General features: G+C 40.1%; 1 protein-coding gene across 2 annotated transcripts in view; it reads right to left on the bottom strand.

Moving 5' to 3' along the window:
- The window catches only part of LOC122791574 (transcriptional enhancer factor TEF-1-like), a 1,293,239-nt gene that overhangs the window by 472,719 nt on the left and 799,682 nt on the right, over positions 1-20,838 (bottom strand). The gene's annotated exons all lie outside the window — the stretch shown is intronic.

Here is a 20,838-nt window from a genome sequence, read left to right as displayed (position 1 = left end):
AAACAATAATGACATGAAGTGAGGCAAATGCCTTTCAGTTCCCCACAAGTTTAACAAAGTTAGCAAAAGCCCAATCTTGCCACTTTTTTCTTATATAACCAGATATGCTTTGCAGTCTCAGCTATTCAATTTCCATGTTGCTAGTCTTCTTCCGGTTCATCTCAGTCTACCAGCTCCAGCTTCTGGTTCAATTCTAAGGTACTCCAGATTTTTCTAGTCATCTCTTGTGCTTTTCTTGGTCTCTAAAACAACACTTTGCAACCAACGAAACAAACTAGTAAACTCAAAAAAATGTAACCAATAACACTCTCAGTTCCTAAAACACGATATGCCCAGCACAAAAGGCACCAGTTAACACTCAGCGTCAGGTAAATAGTTCAAAATTTATTGCACAAAAACGTTAAGCGCTTTCATCACTCCGTGACTTCATCAGAACACTGCTAATTGCACTCCAGACACTTTTATATGCTTCATACATCACATGACATGACACATTCAAAACACCTGACATACTAATCTAATATTAAAAAAATCAGTTAAAAGTGCTAAAATACTCACTTAAAACATTCATTGCCTTCCCCTATATTTACCAAACATTTAAGCATACATACATATATGCATTCATACTATGCATTATTATACAAACACACCAACCTTATAAAACTTGTACATATTGCACATCTAATGGTATGACATTTCCACAATACATACCTATATAATAAAACATTCATTATATAACTTCACCTTTTGTTATATCATACTCATCTGCCTGCATTTACCCAGAATTGTCCAAAATTGGTTTAATGGAAATATGATCATTTATTCCCGGGTACTCAAAGGCATTGAGTCTGATTTGCCACCTAACCTCTCTGTCGCTGACTACCTTTTTTGTGTCACCCCCTCTCACATTGTCATTTACCTGTTCCAAAATGCCAAATTTAAACTTCGAGCATTCTTTGTTGTCTTTCAAGTGTTTCCACAGGGCATGGAATGCTCGAAGTTTAAATAAGGTGAAGTTATATAATGAATGTTTTATTATATAAGTATGTATTGTGGAAATGTCATACCATTAGATGTGCAATATGTACAAGTTTTATAAGGTTGGTGTGTTTGTATAATAATGCATAGTATGAATGCATATATGTATGTATGCTTAAATGTTTGGTAAATATAGGGGAAGGCAATGAATGTTTTAAGTGAGTATTTTAGCACTTTTAACTGATTTTTTTAATATTAGATTAGTATGTCAGGTGTTTTGAATGTGTCATGTCATGTGATGTATGAAGCATATAAAAGTGTCTGGAGTGCAATTAGCAGTGTTCTGATGAAGTCACGGAGTGATGAAAGCGCTTAACGTTTTTGTGCAATAAATTTTGAACTATTTACCTGACGCTGAGTGTTAACTGGTGCCTTTTGTGCTGGGCATATCGTGTTTTAGGAACTGAGAGTGTTATTGGTTACATTTTGTGGACTGTTCCTAGTGTTTGGAATTAAACTCAAAAAAAGCAGGCGAAAAACTGAGCGTAACTCAAACAATATTCAAAACTCCAATTTTATTAGCGCTTTTGGCAAGGTCAGTGCCTCCCCTTCTTCAGACAACAAACCAACAGATTTACAACTAATTTATACTAGGTTTCAGTGCAATTATTCAATTATGCTATTAAGTCTTTTACTTTCTTGGTCTCTCTCAAGCATTTTCCTTTGGAACAGTTGAAAAGGTTTCACTGGCAAAGTCTCTCCATATGCTTTATTATCAGAAGAATGAGAAGCAGACTCCCCTTCTGATTGATGGCTCACTTTTTGTTGGATAAACATTTGCATTTCCTTCTTAGCCTGTTCTGCATCAAAAAGTGATTATGATCCTCCTGGAAAAAATATTCTGAAGACAGACGGATAAAGCAGATGAACTTAACTTTATTATAAAATAAAATAAAATAAATAAATAAACTGCTTTCTCAAGGCCAAATCTGGATCATATACACAGTGTGCCCTTTCAACTAACAGTTCCTGCTGTGTAATCCCAGTCTAGCTGCTTATTTGTGCCATCATATAACTTGTACAGTATGCTCTTTCTAGTTTGCCTGGAAAAGCAGAAAATCTCAGATTTTCCCTACTTGCTCTGTCTTCTAATTCTACTACTACTTGAAACATCACCTCTTGAATAGTCTCTCAGCCATCCTTTTCTTCATTTTGATTTCTGAATTTTTTTTTTGCAGTTTTTCAGTTCTTCTGAATATCTATTTAAAGCGTCTTCCATTTTTCCAACCTTTTGTTGTTTTAGTTGATAAACTCCTTTGGTGTTCCATTTAATCAGCTCTCAGCACATTTGACTTATTTTTTCCTCTAGATTACTGGATGCCATGTCTTGCACCAAAAATGGAGATTGAACAGCTGCAGGATTCTTCCCAGTCAGTTAGGAAGAGCTGTCCAGTGGATCGTACAGGACAGACCTAGCAAAGGCAGTCCTCGATTTTGAAAAGGCATCAAGCCTATAATGCTTGGTGAAAGTGCACACAGAAGGCCAGGCGGTCACTTTTAAAATGAACCTGGCATCTACACCTTTATGGAATCCCCCCAGTCTGCCTAAGTGGAATGTGCTTTTAGGCAGGAAGGCAATGCTTTCCCTTAGTGTAACAAACAAATAGCCTTCGGTATTCAAGATTGGCCCATTTTGGAATCCATGAATGAACCAAAAAGTTGGTCAGTTTTTTCTGACAAGTTTTGGCCTTACCCAAGTAAAACCTTATCTGCCTTTTAACATCCAGCAAATGGAGAATTATTCCAGGCAGGTGGATAGCCTGGCTGAGGGACATCTCATTCACTACCTTAAACATGAATGAAGGATTGGCTCATAGTTACCTTATCCCTTTGAAAAATGAGAAAAGGTGGAACAACCATAACAGCCTGAAGTTAAGACACTTTGTGGGCAGAGGTAAGGGCCAGAAGAAAGACAGTTTTCCAGGTGCAGAATTTTAAAGTGGCAGAAGCTGCTGGCTCAAAAGAGGGCAAAGTAAGTTCTTCCAGAACAAAATTAAGATCCCAGAGAGGAGAAAATGTTTTCTTAGGCAGCTTAAGGTACAAGATTCTTCTCAAGAGGCAAGCTTGAACTCTGTCTTTGGGTCAAGAGGCAAGCAGGCATTAATGGCAGACAGACTGTCTTTAATGGAAGAGTAGGCCAGACCAGAGTGCAGTAATTCACAGACATATTTGAATACTGAAGGGATATCCGATAAGAATGGATCCTGGCTGAGTTTGAACCACCAAACTGACATCTTTTCCACTTTATTTTCTGGTGGTACATTTTCTGTTGGTAGTTCTTCTGGCTTCCCGCAGAACCTGAACCACTTCCTCAATGAAGAGGTGTCTTTTAGGGATCAGAACCCTATCATCCACTGAGTGAGACTGAGAGGGGCTAGATTTGGATGGAGAACCAGACCTTGTTGTTGAGTGAGTAGATCTGGTTGCAACTGTATTTTCCAATTGTTTCCCTTGGACAGGGGAAGTCGGAAGGGAAACCAGTGCTGTCTTGGCCATAAGGTGGCCAGGAGTAGTATGTTTTGAAGCTTCCCTCTGCACTTTTAGAAGGAATTTTGGACATAGTGGCAGAGGGGTGAAGCCATGCAGAGACCTCCCCGACGACTGAAAACAGAAGGCATCTGTCCTCCAAGCTAAGGGGGAAGAACTCCTGGGACAGAAAAGAGGAAGCTGTTGGTTTTCTGGTGAAACAAAGAGGTCTAGTTGTGATGTACTCCACTGATACCTTACTGTTTTGAAGACGTATTTATTCAGGGTCAGTTCATGCAGGACCTCCAAGCACCTGCTTAAGGAGTCCGCCAGTACATTCTCCTGGGAGGGAATGTATTTGTGTGGCTATGTGCCATGCCTCCTGTGCTAGCCTACACAATGGGTAAGATCTTGTGCCCCTGACTGCTCAGATACCACATAACTGTGGTGGTGTTGGTGTACACCAATAGTCAGCCTGGTTACCTCAGATTGTAGAATATCTTCCGTATTTGCGTAAGGGATCATTTTCTTTCATGACGGAGGAAGGCCATTTGCCCTGTACTTGATAGGATTGTGCCCACCCCCCCTGCCATGCTCTGCGCTAGGTATCAGCGTGACAAATTTGGTTGGGTGGGACTGGGTTGAAGGAAGACCTTGGTCGAACATGATCTGTTTTTCCCCACCAGAGTACCTCCTTTTTGAGCAAAAGCAATAGAGGGATTAGAGTATCCAAGGAATGGGAATGTGGACACCAGACTTAATGTCTCACTTTAAAGGTGAGGGTTATATGCGAACCTTAGAAATGGTTCTAAATAATGCAGCTGTCTATGAAATGAAACTACAGCAAACTAAAATGAAAAAGTTACAATGCGATTATATGGATTTTAGAATGGGTAATGTCTTCGTGTGGCTGAAACAGTCCGTTGGTGAGGTATTGACAAAGGACATGCCCCCTTCTGATTGTCTCCTCGCAAATAGAAAAATCAAATACTGCTGGTATTAATGTTACTGAAGCTCCTTCTATGTGTACCCTGAAGTCTGATATAACTGAAAAATATCAGGATGTTAGTACACCTCCTTTAAATCAGGAAGGCTTGAAGTATGAGGGGACAGGAGCTAAACCGAAGAATCTGCTAGTCTTTGTGGATTTTCCTCCACCGATGAGAGTAAAAATAAGGACAGCTACACGTTCCACCAGCAGAGGACGACGAAAGAGGAAGCTCTCAATGGAATGGCAGCAAGCAAGCAGGAAGCTTTGCAAATAAACAACCTTGTTGTTAACTTATCTGGTCATAACTTGAACACTAGTGAGACTGTTGTTCTTAATAAAGGTCTAGCATTTATTCCAGCAGTCTCTTCGAATGTAAGCGATGTGTTATTGGACTTGCATTTATTTGCTCGTAATTTAACACTGAAGTTTGGCGATCAGAAACAAGAGACCACTACGACATTTAAGAGGCCTAGTCTACTTAATCCACAGTTGCCACCCCATGTAAGTACTTTTGTACAGGTGTATGAGAATGAGATCATACGGTTTTTGAATGCTCCACATAGAAGGGATTTTTATAATTTGAATATGGCTGAACAAAGCTCATTACTATCTTTAATGAACAATTATGACATCTGCATTAGACCAGCGTTGAATTATAGTGATTATTGTAACTCCATGCAAAGTCTGCTTAATGAAGATAGAACCTATAGAAAAATTAATATGCGGGAGGTTGAAAAATTGAAAAGACGTGTATGATGTACTGTATGATTTGTTAATGTGTTGTGTTATTGATGAATAACTGCATCAGATTTTATATGTGGAGCAACCAACATTGCCTGTAATAAAAGGGTTACCAAAGATAAACAAAGACCCTTTGCACCCACCACTAAAGACCCATTGTGGCTGGGGCAGGATGGGTAACAGAGTCTCTTTCCATTTTTGTGGAAGAGAAACTGAAAAAAGTTTTGTGTCCTTTAACTTCTGTCTGTTGAGAGATACCAATCACTTTTTAATGGACTTACATCAGTTTATGAATAATAGCAATGTGGCATCTGTTTGGTCCTTTGTGACACTTGATGTTAAGAACTTATTTACGAGCATCCCAAATGATTTTGGTATACATGCTGTCAGGGAAATATTTATGCAGCAATAGTAACCATAAGAATGACACTATTACGCTTATTTGTACTCTGCTGGAATTAATATTACATAACAATGTTTTCATGTTTGGACGAGACATCTATTTACAGAAATGGGGTGTCGCAATAGGCACCCCATGTGCAAATCCCTATGCCAACTTTGTGATGTATTATTGGGAGGAGAATTTTATTTTTAACAGTGCTATATATTCTAATTATATCAAGTTTTATTGTCGTTTTGTGGACGTTTTTTGTTTTATGGGCTGGCAATGAAAATGAATTACAACAGTTTATATCTTTTGCCAATAGTACCACCAATTTTTTTTGAAATTTATGTTTACAGCATCTCAATTTAGTACTGATTTTTTAGATGTTAAATTATGTAAGGATGCCTCTGGCAGAACTGATACTATGTTATATAGGAAAGCCTGCTGGAAGAAGTCTTTTAATGCATGAAAGTATGCATCCTATATATGCATTTCCTAATGTTATTAACGGTCAGTTTAGTAGACTAGCCAGACTATGTACTGCAGATGATGAATGTGTTAAGAATATGGAGTTACTTTCTGATTAGTTTTGGGCCAGAGGCTATAATAAAAGAGATAAACTTCACAAAATAAAAATAAAAAAATGGTCCAGGCCAACAATAAAGGCAAGAAACTTTTATATAAATACACAGATTAGCACTTTCGTCTTGAGGCAAGACTTCTTCAGATAAAACAGCACAAGTGCTACACATTGCTTATATAGCTATCACCATTACTAATAATTAAAATTTAAAGAACCACACACAAATTGAAAAATAGGAGTTAAAATATGTATATACATAATCAATAGTGTATAACACCATACCTTCTTGTAATTCAACATACAAATGCAAAAATGTGCAAAAATACAGTCAAAAAATCATGTTGATAGCTAAAGCAGTCAGAGTTTGACTATTTGTATAGATGCAAGGTGGGGCACGATTTTTTGACTGTATTTATGCTCATTTTTGCATTTGTATGTTGAATTACAAAAATGTATGGTGTTATACACTACTGATTATGTATATACATATTTTACGTGAAAGCGCTAATCTGTGTATTTATATAAATGTTTCTTGCCTTTATTGGTGGCCTGGACCATTTTTATTTTGTGAAGTTTTTCTATTTTATTGTGAGTTTAGACGGCTATAAAAAAAGAGATGTAGAATGTATTAGTAAGCAGGTTTTGAATAACAGGGGTACTACAGCCAAACCCTACTATAATGATGGCCATGGCTATGCATATAGGGGACATGAGAGAGAGAGAGAGAGAGAGACTTCCTCACAATGTGGTCTGAGATTTTTGACTAAATTTACAAATGATGTGAATCCAATATTTGACATAAGTAAGAACTGGAATTTGTTAACTATAGACTCTAAAACAGCAGAAATTGTATGCTGTAAACAAAGGTTTGGTTTTAGAAATTCTAATAATCTGAAACAATTGTTCTGTGGTTTGAGGTTACCTTTACAAGTAAGTATTTCACAGAGATTAGGCACCTTCCCCTGTTCTAGGTGTAAAGTATGTTCAGTTATTATGAAACAACAACCTTTTCAGCATTCTGTATTTGACTTTATCTTTAAACCTAGGTTTTATGCAGACTGTCAAACTACATATGTTTTTTATTTAGCTACATGTAATGCATGCACCAGTTTCTATGTGGGGAAAACTGTGAAGAAATGAAAGGGCAGAATTTTAAGACTTGTATGAAATTAGAGTAATTAACACAAAAAATGCCTTGGCTAAGCATATCAATTTGAACTGTGGACATAAATGTGCTTTTAGGGTTTTACAATAACAATGTGTGAAGGCTAATCCTAGGGGTGGTGATTTAAATAATTATACAGAAAATTTAGAGCTAAAATGGATACTTAAATTACAAGCTAATAAGTTTCCAAGTATAAACGCTATTATCTGTTTAAAACCAGCTTCTATCATCCTATTGGTTGCAATGCTCAGCAGTTTTGTGATTGGTGATATGATTTATTTTAAAATGCGTGTTTTAATCTATGTTGTATGGCTCTGAAAGAGCAGATATTCCGGTATGAAAAGCTCTGTAGAAAGTATAGAGCATTGCAGCTTGATAATTTGTTTTTGAGCAAGTCAAAGGAACTTAAGCAGGTACCAAAGGGTCTGCGAGTGTGGAAACTTCCGATGGGGATTAATGCAGGTACTGAATCTTTTAAAGAGCTTGTTTGTTTATTTGATCGTACTGGCCTTGAGTTGCTTGACATTATCATCAAAAGCAATCAGGGCAAGTTAGTAGAATTGCGGGGGGAGATTGATAAACTATACATCAGTATTACTTCTGACCTCGTTTTCTTTCAATACCAGGCATGGTTTGACAAAGTTTTGGTTAAGTTGGACTTGTTTGTTAAACAGAGTAAGGAAACTAAACAGAAAAAGCTTATTCGGGACACTGCAGATTATGCTAATGGGCGTGCTTACCCTGTGGGCGGCCAAAGACTTTATTCTACGATGAGTTTGCAGCATGGTTTGGACAATAATGGTGACATGGGGGGGATAATAATGAATGCAATAACAACAATGAATGTGACTTTCAGGATGCTGATGTTTTTTTAGATTCAACAAGCGGCCCAAGGAGGTTGGAGCGTCTAATAAACAGAAGTCGGAAAGAGGGTTCATTGTACGACAGGGGAATGGGGAGGGGAGTGATGTGGAAGGATCATCCAAATTATTAAAGTTTGGGTTTAAGGATGACTTCGGAGATGTTTTTAGTAACACAAATCAAGAATTAACCAATGGGTCCATTATTCAGGATTGTTTTTTTAACAATAATAATGGTAATGTGAATGCAAGCAACAATGATATTTCATTTGAAATATATGATAATGTTACAAGTACTGACAATATGTGTGAACATTCTGTAGACAATGAATTGCCTTTTGTTTGTGTCGATGACATGTGGGTACGTTCACTAGGTGTACGTCACTTAATGACGGATTCTGATGTTAACAGTGAAGGAAGTGGGATTGAATCCAATTCTATTTTTCAATGTTCTACTTTGACTAAAAATGGGTTCATTATTTATAACTACACTGATTTAGAAATTGGTGATAGTTATTTTGGTTTATTTAGTAAAGGGATTAAATTTGTCCCGAATTATAGGTTGGATGTGGCTCAAGTCTTAGTGGATTTTAAATTGTTTTTGAGAAGACGTGATCTTCAGTTATACTTTCAACAGAAGAATTCTTCCGATTATGATGGAAGTAGTTGTATGACAGTAATGCCTTTAAAAAGGACGAGCACCTTTGTTCCACCACACAATGGGGCTCTTTTAGTGTTTGATAAACTAGTAGAATATGAATTCAGAAGAATTTGTGTGACAAAACATTGTTGGCAAGATAACCTGATTGAAGGGGAAAGATTGGCTTTAAAAGAACTAGGGGGATCGGATAAGGTGAGGTGTATGAAACCAGACAAAGGGGGCGGGATGGTTATGATGTGTAAGATTGACTACTTGGCCGCAATAACAAAGCTTTTGGATGAAGAGGCTGTATACACTAGAGTGTCACTAAACGAGGTCAACAGGGCATACAAAAAGATTGATTTATTTTTGCTAGATGCACTGTTTCAGGGTGTTATAAACGAGAAGGAATATGATTTTTTACAGGTTAAGCACCCAAATATGCCCAGCATCTTTGGGATCCCTAAAGTGCATAAGGGGACTGAAAATTTGTCATTCCGACCCACTGTGTCAGTGAAGGGTTCAAAAACAGAACCCCTTGCGGCTTTTGTAGATGCATTTGCTAGGCCTGCCCTCACAGGAGTGTCCCACATTCTTAAGGATTCCTGGCATTGCCTTGAAAGACTGAGGAATGTTAGAAGGGATTGTGAGTCGTTTAGTTTTCTCACAATAGATGTAGTTAATCTTTTTTCAGTCATTCCCCATATAGAGGGCCTTGAGATGTTCTACGAGAGTTTAAATATTAGTGATAAAGTGGACAAGGAAAAGATCAACTTACTTTTTGATTTGATGGAATTGGTTCTTCACAACAATTTCATGAAATTCGAAGGAGAGTTCTATCAGCAACTTTCTGGAGTAGCAATGGGTGCCAAATGTGCCCCAGTGTTTGCTAATCTTGTTTTATTGGCCTGGGAGAGGGCTTTTGTGTTTCCTTCTGAGTATTATTCTAAGATTGTGTTGTACAACAGGTTTCTGGACGACCTGTTGATTATTTGGGAAGGAAATGAGAGTGAGGTGATTGAATTTGTGAATTTTCTGAATAACACTACCAAGTTTTTGAAATTTACGTATGTGTGGAACCAAGAGAGTGTTAATTATTTGGATATTACTATATCTAAAGATAAAGGTGGGTTGATTAGTACTATTTTTAGGAAGGAAAACTACTCGAATTCGCTGCTCCATTTTGATAGTTGTCACCCCTTTCATCAAAGGAAGGGGGTGGCAAAGGGGCAGATGGTTAGAACATCAAAGCTTGTTAGTGATGAGGGAATTTTTAAACTGGAAATTTATAAATTGATAGGCATGTTATTGGATCATGGGTACCCCCTGAAGCTGCTGTTAAATATTAAAAAAGATGTGTACAAAAAGAGGCGGACCATTTACGCCCCTATTTTGAATCAAGGGGTGTCTATAGGTGGAATACCCCCTGTTGACTGTAGGGCCAAAGATGTTGTTAATCAGGATGGCCCAGTATTGGTCATAAAATATAATGAAAAGTCCTTTGAAATGTGTTCTGTGGTAAGATATGCTTGGAAAGAATGTTTGGGTCTTGAAACAAAAGCTATTTTAGGTAATGAGCCTCGAATTGTGTTTTCTAAGGGAACTAATTTGAAGAATAGGTTGGAGAGAATTGGTAGAACTTCGAGATCGTGGATGGGCAAATGTGGGGCTTGTAGTATATGTAGGTTTGTTGCGGAGGGTGCCTATGTTTGTGTGTCAGGTTTCAAGCGTACTTTGGCCTGTCCAGGTTTGTGCAACTGTAACAGTAGGAATCTAGTCTATGTGGCGTCATGTATTTCATGTGACGCCTTCTATGTGGGCATGACGACCCGTAGGTTAAGAGACAGGGTTATGGAGCACATTAGATCTATCAAAAATAAAGATGTTCATAATGCTTTGTATTTGCACTCCATCAAATGTTTGAACTTTAAGAAATTTATATTTTTTATCATTGATAAAGTGTTCACAGGGGAAGGGGGAGATGTGTGTAATAAGGTTGCATGTTTGGAAGCTGAATGGCAATTTAGGTTGAATGCAACGAGACAACCTGGGCTCAATGATTATATTTCATTGAAGCCAGTTTTAAAGCAAAAATCATACATTATTTAACATAAATTTAATTATTTAGATATTATTTATATGATCTATGATAAATAATAATAATAATATATTTTTATATATTTTTTATAGATGTGATTTTAAAATATGGTATGACATTGTTTTTAAGTAGAATTATGTATGGATTATTAAATATGTAAAATGTAGATGTTAGTGACCCGTTGGTTAAGTGTAAAATCAAGTTTACTATGATTATTTATTTATTTAACAATGTAATTAATTAATTGTGTATTCAATTAAGCAATTGTGAATTTGATTAGGCTAAGTATTTAAGAACAGTGGATGTATGCTTACATTGACTGATGATGCCATTATTGAATGGTGAAAGCACTTAGTTTGGATGTTCTGTGATTAAAGTGTTACCTGCAATCATGGTCCTCATTTGGCGGTGGTCCGATTATTTTTGGAGGCTCTGAAGAAGTGTTAGCCAACTCAAAAGCACTTATCCTAGTTTTAATAAAGTATTTTTATGGTCATGGTAGCCTTGCTGATCATTCTTTTTTCTGTTTTGGCCTGTCTCCAGCATTGGCTTTTGTGTGTTTTTGGGCCTTTTTATTTATCTTAGTATTCAAGGGATGGGAAATATGGACACCAGACTGATTTCAGATACCAATGAATTTTCTGTATATGTAACTTGGACAGAGGAAGCAATGGGGTGGAAGTTGCCATGAAACCTAAAGCCCTAATTATCTCTTTGGCTGTGCAGTGAAGCACCGAGTAGAGGTTTTTGAAGGTGGTGGCCAGACTGGGAACTTTGTCCTGAGGAAGGAAGGCAACCATCCTGTATGTGTCTAGTCTGCAACATAGAAAGACCAGGTCCAGAGTGGGTGTGACATGGGATTTTTCTGAAGCTGACTGTGAACCATATAAGAGATCTACTGTGAAATGTACAAGCTTAAGGATGGTGTCTATGGAAAGAGTTTGAATAAGGAGGCCATCCAGATAAGAGAAAATATGAATTCCTTGTGTACAACAGAAGGCTTCCACTGGTGCTCAGCACTTTGTCAAAACTCTTGATGCCATAAAAAGACCAAAGGGAAAAATCAGTAAACAAAAAATGTGATAAACCAGAGAAAAATCTGAGGAAATCCCTGCAAATGTGGATGTGGAGGTAGGCATCCTTTATGTCTAGTGATAAATGAAAGGCACAGGGAAGAAAAAAATGCAGAAGCATATGCGGGGAGAGCATTTTGAAAGTGGATACCTTTAATTTTGTGTTTGGAAGAGAGAGAGCTCCAGAATGGGTCTCCACTGTCCTTCCTTCCTTGGCATCAGAAAGATTCTGGAATAGAACTCTTTTCCTATGAAGAAGGATGGCAATCTTTCAATGGAACCTTGATCTAAGTAAGACTTGAAAGACAGGTCGAGCAAAGGGAGATGGTTTTGTGGAGCAGGAGGCAAGCTGTTTAGACAGGGGATGCTTTCCCATGACATGGCACAGCCTTCTTTGAGATAGTCAGTACCCATATTTTCTGTAGTTACCATTTCCTAGAAAGGAAGAGAAAGTCTTTTGGAAAGAGGGGTGGAGGGTTTGAGGAGGGGAGAGGTGTAGTTGAGAAGGCAGTCATAGTTTTTTGCCTTCAAAGGGAGGCTTCCCCAAAGTAGATCCCTCGTGTGGTTTGTCCGCAAATCTCTTTCTTGGTGTTTTCCTTTGTTTTTGAGTGGACCAACTGTCCCTCTTAAAGACACTGGAATTAGCATGGTAGTTCCTGTAGTATCTAGAGACAGTAGAAAGTAAAATTTGCCTACAGTCTTTTATAATCTTACCTTGTTCTTGTAGGGCTTTGAAAAGTTTTGCAGCTTCTAGGCCAAACAGAAGGTCTTTGTCTATGAGTGAATCTAGGATTTTAGATTTCAACTCCTCCGGGATGGCTTGGCTGTGCAACCATGCAGAACGCCTGATGACTGAACTTCTGGTTGTACTCTAGAAGAAACATCCACAGCATCATAAAGTACAGTTGTGTACCTACCATAAATGTAGATGTTTGAGTGTATTCACTGTTGCAGTCATTACACTTGGGTTCTCCTGCTGGCAGGCTACCCACAGTCGGCCAGAATTCCAAAGTCTAGGTCCGGCGTCGGTTGCTGTCGCCTCTTACCTGACGTCAGTGCACCAGGGGTATAAAAGATGCAGCCGACGCCATTTTCTTCAGTTTTTCTTGCCTCAGATGTCAGGTGCCCCCAAATAGGTAGGCTAAAAAATTATGCCAAGAAGCATGCATGTACTAAGATAAACATTTTCTTCATCTACAAGCAAATACACCACATAGGTTGTATAGAATACAGAAGTACAGAAAAGTCCCAGCAAAGAAAAGGGAGATGATGGGTGGGTAACCTGGACTGCAACAGTGAATACACTCGGACATCTACATTTATGGTAGGTACACAACTGTACTATGTTCATCGTGTTTCACTGTTGCAGTCATTACACTTGGGTTGAATCCCAAAGCTGAGGTTGGGTGGCTGGGCCTAAACTGGATTAGGAGAAGCTACAAGGCCCTGCAGAACTGCAGTGGCAAAGCCTGCACTGGATTTAGAGTAGAGAGGTAAGTGGTAGTGCTTGGGGAAAGTGTGCACTGAACTCCAGGTTGCAGCCTCTAGAATGTCTTTGGTTGGTACTCCTCTGAGGAAGGCTGCTGAAGTGGCTGCTGCTCTGGTTGAATGTGGCCTAATGCCCTTAGGCACTGGTTTGCCATGTTGTGAATAGCAGAAGCGAATGTAGTGTCCTATCCATTTTGAAATAGTCTTCTTTGAGATAGGCTTTCCTTGTGATCCTGCAGCATAAGCTACAAACAGTTGCTCAGTTTTTCTGAAAGCTTTTGTTTTGTCCAAATAGAAGCATAGCTGTCTGTGTATGTCCAAAGCGTGCAGAAGTCTCTCCCCTTTATTCTGGGGATTTGGATAAAATATTGGCAAATGAATGGTTTGGTTAAGAGCCACACTGGATACTACCTTTGGCATAAATGTTGGGCTTGTCCTTAGAGAAACCCTGTCCTGATGAAAAATGATGAAAGGCTCCACTGCCATTAATGCCTGTAACTCTGAGACTCTTCTTGCTGAAGTTATTGCTAGGAGCAGAGCAGTTTTCCATGATAAGAATTTTATATCAATTGTATTGGCTGGCTCAAAAGGAGGCAGTGTGAGCTTTTCTAAAACAAAATTGAGGTCCCATGTAGGTATCGGTGCTCTCATTGGGGGTCTTATGTTTTTTTGCCCCTCTGAGGTACTGCCTTAGTAGTGGATGAGAGAAAATAGGAGGTTCCATATTGGAATGAGCTGAAATGGCAGAGGCATGGATCTTAACTGATGAGAAGGATAGGCCTTTGTCCAACATCTCAGTTAGGTATTGTAAAATCTGAGGTAGATTTGGAACAAGTGGTTCGAGTCCTTGTGCCTGGTTCCAAGCATAGAACCCCTTCCATTTTTCTGCATAAGATTTCCTAGTGCTGGACCTCCTGGCTTCTAAAATGACATCCATAACAGCTTTAGAGAGAGGTGTGGTCTGAGTGGCTATATTATCTGCCATGCAGCCAGATTTAAGGTTCTGAGTTGACTGTGCAGAATCTGTTTGTTTTGAGTCAGAAGATGAGGAATTTGAGGTAAAGCCCAGGCTAGGCCTTGAGACAAGCTCTTTAGGATTGGGTACCAGTGCTGGCGTGTCCAGCCTGGGGCAATCAGAATCATTTTTGGCTTCTCTTGTCTGACTTTTAGGAGCACCTTGGAAAGAGGAGGCAGTGGAGGAAAGGCATAAACTGTCAGTGTTTTCCAGCTGAATGATAGAGCATCCACTTTCCATGCTTGTGAGTGATAAGTTCTTGTACAGAATCTCTGTAGTTGGCAGTTGTGAGGGGAGGCAAAAAGATCTATGTCTGGGCATCCCCATTTCCTTGTTATCATGCTGAAGACCTGTGGATTTAGTTTCCATTCATGAGGATCCATGAGATTTCTGCTTAGTTTGTCTGCCAGAGTATTTTTCTTTCCTGGCAGGAATTGTGCCTGCAGATATACTTGATAGGTCAGTGCTGTGTTCCACAAAGTCATGGCTTGCCTGCAGAGGGGGTAGGAATGTGTGCCCCCTTGCTTGTTTATGTACCACATAACTGTGGTATTGTCCGTCTTTAGTAATAGTTGTCCTGGACGTAGTAGATCCTTGAAGTCTGTCAGGGCATGCTGTACAGCTAGCATTTCTTTTTGATTGATGTGAAGATGCATTTGTTCCTTGGGCCACGTGCCCTGAATACATTTTCCTGCCATGTGTGCCCCCCAGGCATAATCAGATGCATCTGTTGTTATTGTCTGCCTGGCTGTGGGTAAGCTGAAAGGCTGTCCCTTGTTGTGGTGACAGGCCAGTGCCCACCATCGGAACTCCTGTTGCTCGCAGGGAATAAGAGTTATTATTGTTTCCAGGCTGTGGCAATGTTGAGTCCAAACACTTTTTAGATACCATTGTAGTTTCCTCATATGCAGTCTTGCATATGGAATTAGTAGAATGCAGGATGCCATGAAGCCCAGAGCCTGCAGAATTTTTCTTGCAGGGAGCTGGGTCTTTGTTGCCATCATTTGAAAGTAATGACTCAGTTGCCTTTGCTCGTCTGGCATGAGATAAGCCATCTGGGCAGTTGTATTTAAGCTTGCACCCAGGAATATTATCTCTTGAGAGGGCACTAGCTTTGACTTCTTTTCGTTTAGTGTGTACCCTAGGCAAATTAGTAATCTTTTTACAAATGCTAGATGCTTTAGTAGAATGTCCTTGCTCTCTGCTTGAATAAGGCAGTCGTCCAAGTAGGGATATATTTGAATTCCTTTTTGTTTGCAAAATGCAATTACTGGTGCCAGGCACTTTGTGAAGACCCTGGGCGAAGTAGATAAGCCAAAGGGCAGTGCAGAGAATTGGTAATGCATTGAGCCAGCTATGAATCTGAGGTATCTTCTGCAAGATTGTCTGATTGGGACATGCAGATATGCCTCCTTGAGGTCCAAAGTAACTAGCCAAGCCTTCTTGCCCAGCATGGGTAGAAGTTGCTGCAGTGTTAACATTTTGAATTTCGGAACATCCAGGAAAGTATTTAGGACTGACAGGTCCAGTATTGGTCTCCAGGCTTTGTCCTTTCTGGGTACCAGAAAAAGTCTTGAGTAAAATCCTTGTCCCTGTTCTTGCTGTGGTACTCTTTGAATAGCTCTCATGTCCATGAGAGCAGAAATTTGTTTTTGTGCCTCTGCCCACTGGTTTTGTGGCAGGTCTGGCATGCCTTTTGATTTTGGAAGGGTGTGAAAGTGGAACCTGTAACCCTGAGAAACAATATTCAGTACCCAATTGTCCTGGGTGATCATGTGCCAATTTTGTGAGAAAAATGCTAGCTTCCCCCCTAAGGGAGCTGCCAAAAGGTAAGTGCTTGGCATTTGTAGAGGGAAGTCATTGGAACTGTTTCCTGTAAGGTTGTGATTTGTCTTCTCCTCCTTTGGGGGCTGAAGCACCCCATTGTTTAGGACTGTATGAGCCTTGGGGCTGAGATATGCCTCTTGGGCATCTGTATCTGCCTCTTTGTGGCCTGTCTGACACTGGAAAGGACCACTTTTTAGAAGGCCAGTTTCTGCTAAATCTAGGTGGCTGAACCTGTAAGAAATCATTTACTGTCTGCATTGACCTTGCTTTATCCGCCATTTTCTTTAACACCTCTTCTGCCTTAACACCAAACAAAGTATCATGCTGTAGTGCAGTATCCAATAATTTTACTTTAACATGATCAGGTAAACTTTGTTCTTTTAACCAAGCATGCCTTCGAATGACAGAGCCTGTAACTGCGGCTCTGCAAGAAGCCTCTAATGAATCAAAAGCACATTGCAGAGTATGCTTTCCCACTTGTTCAGCTGCATGCAATAAATCCTGCAATTCCTTATTGTCAGGACATTCTGAGTTTGTAAGCATTTTCTGTTTTAACAGAGACATTAGGTACTGTTGATATTTAAGCATGTGAAACTGGCAGTTTAAAGCCCTTACAGCTAAAGTAGCAGAAGTGTAAACCTTTTCCCTCATCTATCCAGAGCTCTGGAATCCCTATCAGAGGGGACAGGGTTTTTTTTGCAGTGGAAGCCTTAACCCCTTTGGGACCCTGAGAAATTTCTGGGTCAGCAGCAGGGTTTCTATAAAGAAATTTATGAGAGTCTGGGACCCTGTAGTACCTGTCTGGCTTGACTGGTGCAGGGGGTAAAGAATCAGGAGACAAACTGGATTCAGAGAAAACATCATCAACAATATCAAGCACAGGGGGGATTAGCCAGGGGCCTGTGCTGAGGCAATAAAAGAAAGTCTCTGAGCCTTTTGGATTCTGAATAATCCTGGCTATCCCAATGGAAATGCTCCCTCATGGTGTGCAAGGTTTCCCCAAAAGAGTAATCCTCAGGCGGAGAAGCTGAAGGTATAGATTCTTCTGCATCAGAGTCCTCATAGGGAGGGAGAGAATATCCCTGATCTGAAGAGGAATCAGAGGAAATAGAAACCTGGTCAGAGGAGTCATAGTCAGTGTCTTGCCTAGGCCTTTTATCAGGGCAGGGGGATGGGAACCCCTGATCAAAGTAATTAGGTCCTCGGCCATTTTAAGCATCTGTTTCTTTGGCATGGGTGACTGCCCAGGAGAATGCTGTACTTGTTTCCTTATCTTTAATGGTGTTTTTGACTTTGCCTTGGCTGCTGTAGTGGTCTTGATAGTAAGCTGTGAAGGTCTGAAAACACCCTCAAAAGCAAATGCCTGCTCAGCAGCTCCGGACCCATCTGAGGGAATAGTTTCCGCAGGCCCAATACCTTGAGTTTCCAGAGGCCTAGGTGTCTCCACGTGGGAGTCGGATGTGGCCTGTGGCTCTGAGGTAGCGGGTGTCAGGGGCTGCGAAAGCGCCTCCCTGAGAACCGGCGACTGGCCTAGAAGAGGCTTCGTCGTCGGTTTTGGACCACGGATGCCTGTCCTTTTCTTTGTCTTTGCGTTTTTTATGAATTCCGGTTGTCGGTTGTTCCGACGGCATTATGTAGTTAAATCTTCGGCCAAAGTAATGTAAAGCAAAATCAAACTGCCGCTTGATATTGTGTTGGTTGAATCTAGCACAAAACCGACAACTAGCAACGTCGTGGTCAGGGCCTAGGCAAGGAATACAGTAAGAGTGAAAATCCTTATGAGGTATTTGCTTCCCACAAGAAATAGAATAGTTAACTTTTACTGACATCGGTCTGGAGCAAGAACAAGTTTCCCCAACGGGGTACTTAGCTTTATTGAAGACTTTGGTTCTGAAATTCAATTTCGAAAATCTCAGGAGTAGGCCAACCGGCACTTGTGAACTGCTTTTGCTTCGAGCACCGCGTGGCAAGAAAGACTGAAGAAAATGGCGTTGGCTGCATCTTTTATACCCCTGGCGCACTGACGTCAGGGAAGAGGCGACAGCAACCGACGCCAGACCTAGACTTTGGAATTCTGGCTGACTGCGGGTAGCCTGCCAGCAGGATAACCCAAGTGTAATGACTGCAACAGTGAAACACGATGAACATCTGCATTTGATGCAGTGCCTAGCAATTTGAGTAGCTTGAGATATTAAGGTCTGCATTTGCTGGTTAGAATCTGTAAATTGTGGTTTTGACATGACCTTATTCAGAGACTGGAGGGCAGACAGCAAATATTTATAGTCACCTGCATCTGGAGGTTAATAGCTCTGAATGCAAGGGTGAAAGAGATAGAGACCTTCTTTCCCACCTATTCATAGCCTACTACCCCAGACTCTGGGGAGGGTGTTAGCACTACAGAGAAGTTTAGAAGGCTTTGTTTCATCAGGTACCCTGCAACATCTCTATGGTCTTTTAGGTGCTGTAGGTTGAGAATCAGGAGCTGAAAATGTAGATTGAAACTTGTCCTGATATGCATCTAGTACTGGAGGGACTGGAGTGTCCATTTCAAAGAGACTATAGTATCTCTTTTGAACATCTGAGATTTGCTTCAATTGGCATTCAAAATGCCTCATCGTATTCCAAATTGTTTCCCCAAAGGATGTCTCCTCAACAGGGGGAGTCAGGAGAGAGGGAATCAGCTTCAGAGGACAGTTGTTCTGGGGAATGCATCTGTGAGAGCTAGTCCAAGGAATGATCAGAATCTAGATGCTGTTTCTCCTCAGAGGAGCAGGAATCTTGAGTGTGTCTTTGTGGTGTGGGCTGTGGCAGCTGGGGGCACAAAAGGTGCAGATTTCATGAGAATGACTGCTTTAAATAAGCCCTGGGAGAAGCACATCAATTATTGTTCTTTGGAGGCTGTAGGGAGCATGACAGTCTTTGGTACTTGTGTGTACATCCACATATACATAGTGCAACACATACAAACTAAAGTCACGTGGGGACATATGTCCACTGGAAGGTAAAGCTTCGGTATCCCGGCCAGATGTCAGCGGACGACAACCCATATGTTAAGAATACAGCAACAGTGATTTCAGTCAGGACATCTATAGATATGCAGCACCTCTCCCTCCTAAAAGGTCTTGCTTTACTTAAAATAAAGACCAACTCCCCTCCCCAGTCAATATGTGTGCATTTATTTTCTCCTTCCAATTTTCTTTACAAAAGTTTTAAGCACTTATTTGAATGACCCAGTGCTGAAAAGGCACATACTTCTGTTGACCTGAATCATCTACCCCTATCCACTTAAGCAAACTGTGGGAAACTGGCAGCTATGAAAGTCCAATGCTTATCGTAAATTTTACAATGGAATGTAAGGGAACAGTGTCTGCACCAAGTATGGAGCATTCTGGAATCTTATACAAACAAATATTAAATAGATACGTAAATACCAAGTAACCAAGACAAAAGCCTTAATGCATATGTAAAGGGGTGAACTATTTCCACTTAACTTCACAGTGCTAAACTATGCAGTGTTACATTTAAAACATGGACAGCTTCATCAAAAATGCCGGCCACCTTCTCTTAACAAGCAGAAATGTTTACTTTCCACAGCACATGATGATGATGATGATGATAATGATGATGTCCAACAGCCTAAATCTGCTCTCATCTACTATAACAAGAGTCAAAATGACTGCAGACGAGGAAAAAGTTCCTACCACTGCACAAGTCCCTTAAAGTGCTGGGCATGGCCTAGTGTCACACACACACTCACTCAAACACTCAAGGCTGAAATAAGCTGTCCTTCATTTCTCATGGCTCACAGTCCTTCTGCTAGTCCCGAGAAACTGTGGCAGTTCCAAATACAAGATATATGTATACTTACCATATCAGCTGACCTGCAAGAAAGTTCTCTGTAGTAAGTAACTAGTGGGTGACTGCCAAAAAATCATTCACTGTAGTGGGCCTTTAGAATGAGATCAATATACTCCCCAAACTTAAAATTTATCTCTTAGGTGGCTGCAACTCAGAACTAAGGGAAAGTTAAGCTATCAGATGGTGCTGCCATTACCTGCTGTACTTCCATTCAAAGCAAGGAAGGACAAACTTTTATTCATACCACCTAAAATGAACCTGCATTTACAGTTTCTTTTATATACAATGCCTTTATGAAATCTTCCTAATTTCCATTTTTTATCACGCACTTCACTCTGTTTAGCTGAATATACATCCTATTGCAGCTTTTTTGTGGATAGGTAAATGGGGATATAAACACCACAATGTCCCTCAAAATGCCTTCTAACAAATAGCATGGGGCAAGAATAACTGTGTTCAATCTTTTAAGAAAAAAGCTTAAGGAAAGATATTTCACCTATGACTTTTGATTCCACATTTTAAAGTCAGTCAGCAAGGAGCTATCTCAGAGCACAGCAGAAGCATCAAGAACATGCACACAGGTAGCGTTTCTGTTTTAACATTCCCCATG

The sequence above is a fragment of the Protopterus annectens genome, chromosome 17.part0 (assembly GCF_019279795.1).
Source record: "Protopterus annectens isolate FY-2018-M chromosome 17.part0, PAN1.0, whole genome shotgun sequence".
In the NCBI taxonomy this organism is placed as follows: domain Eukaryota; kingdom Metazoa; phylum Chordata; order Ceratodontiformes; family Protopteridae; genus Protopterus; species Protopterus annectens.
This window is presented reverse-complemented; position numbering and strand designations above follow the sequence as displayed.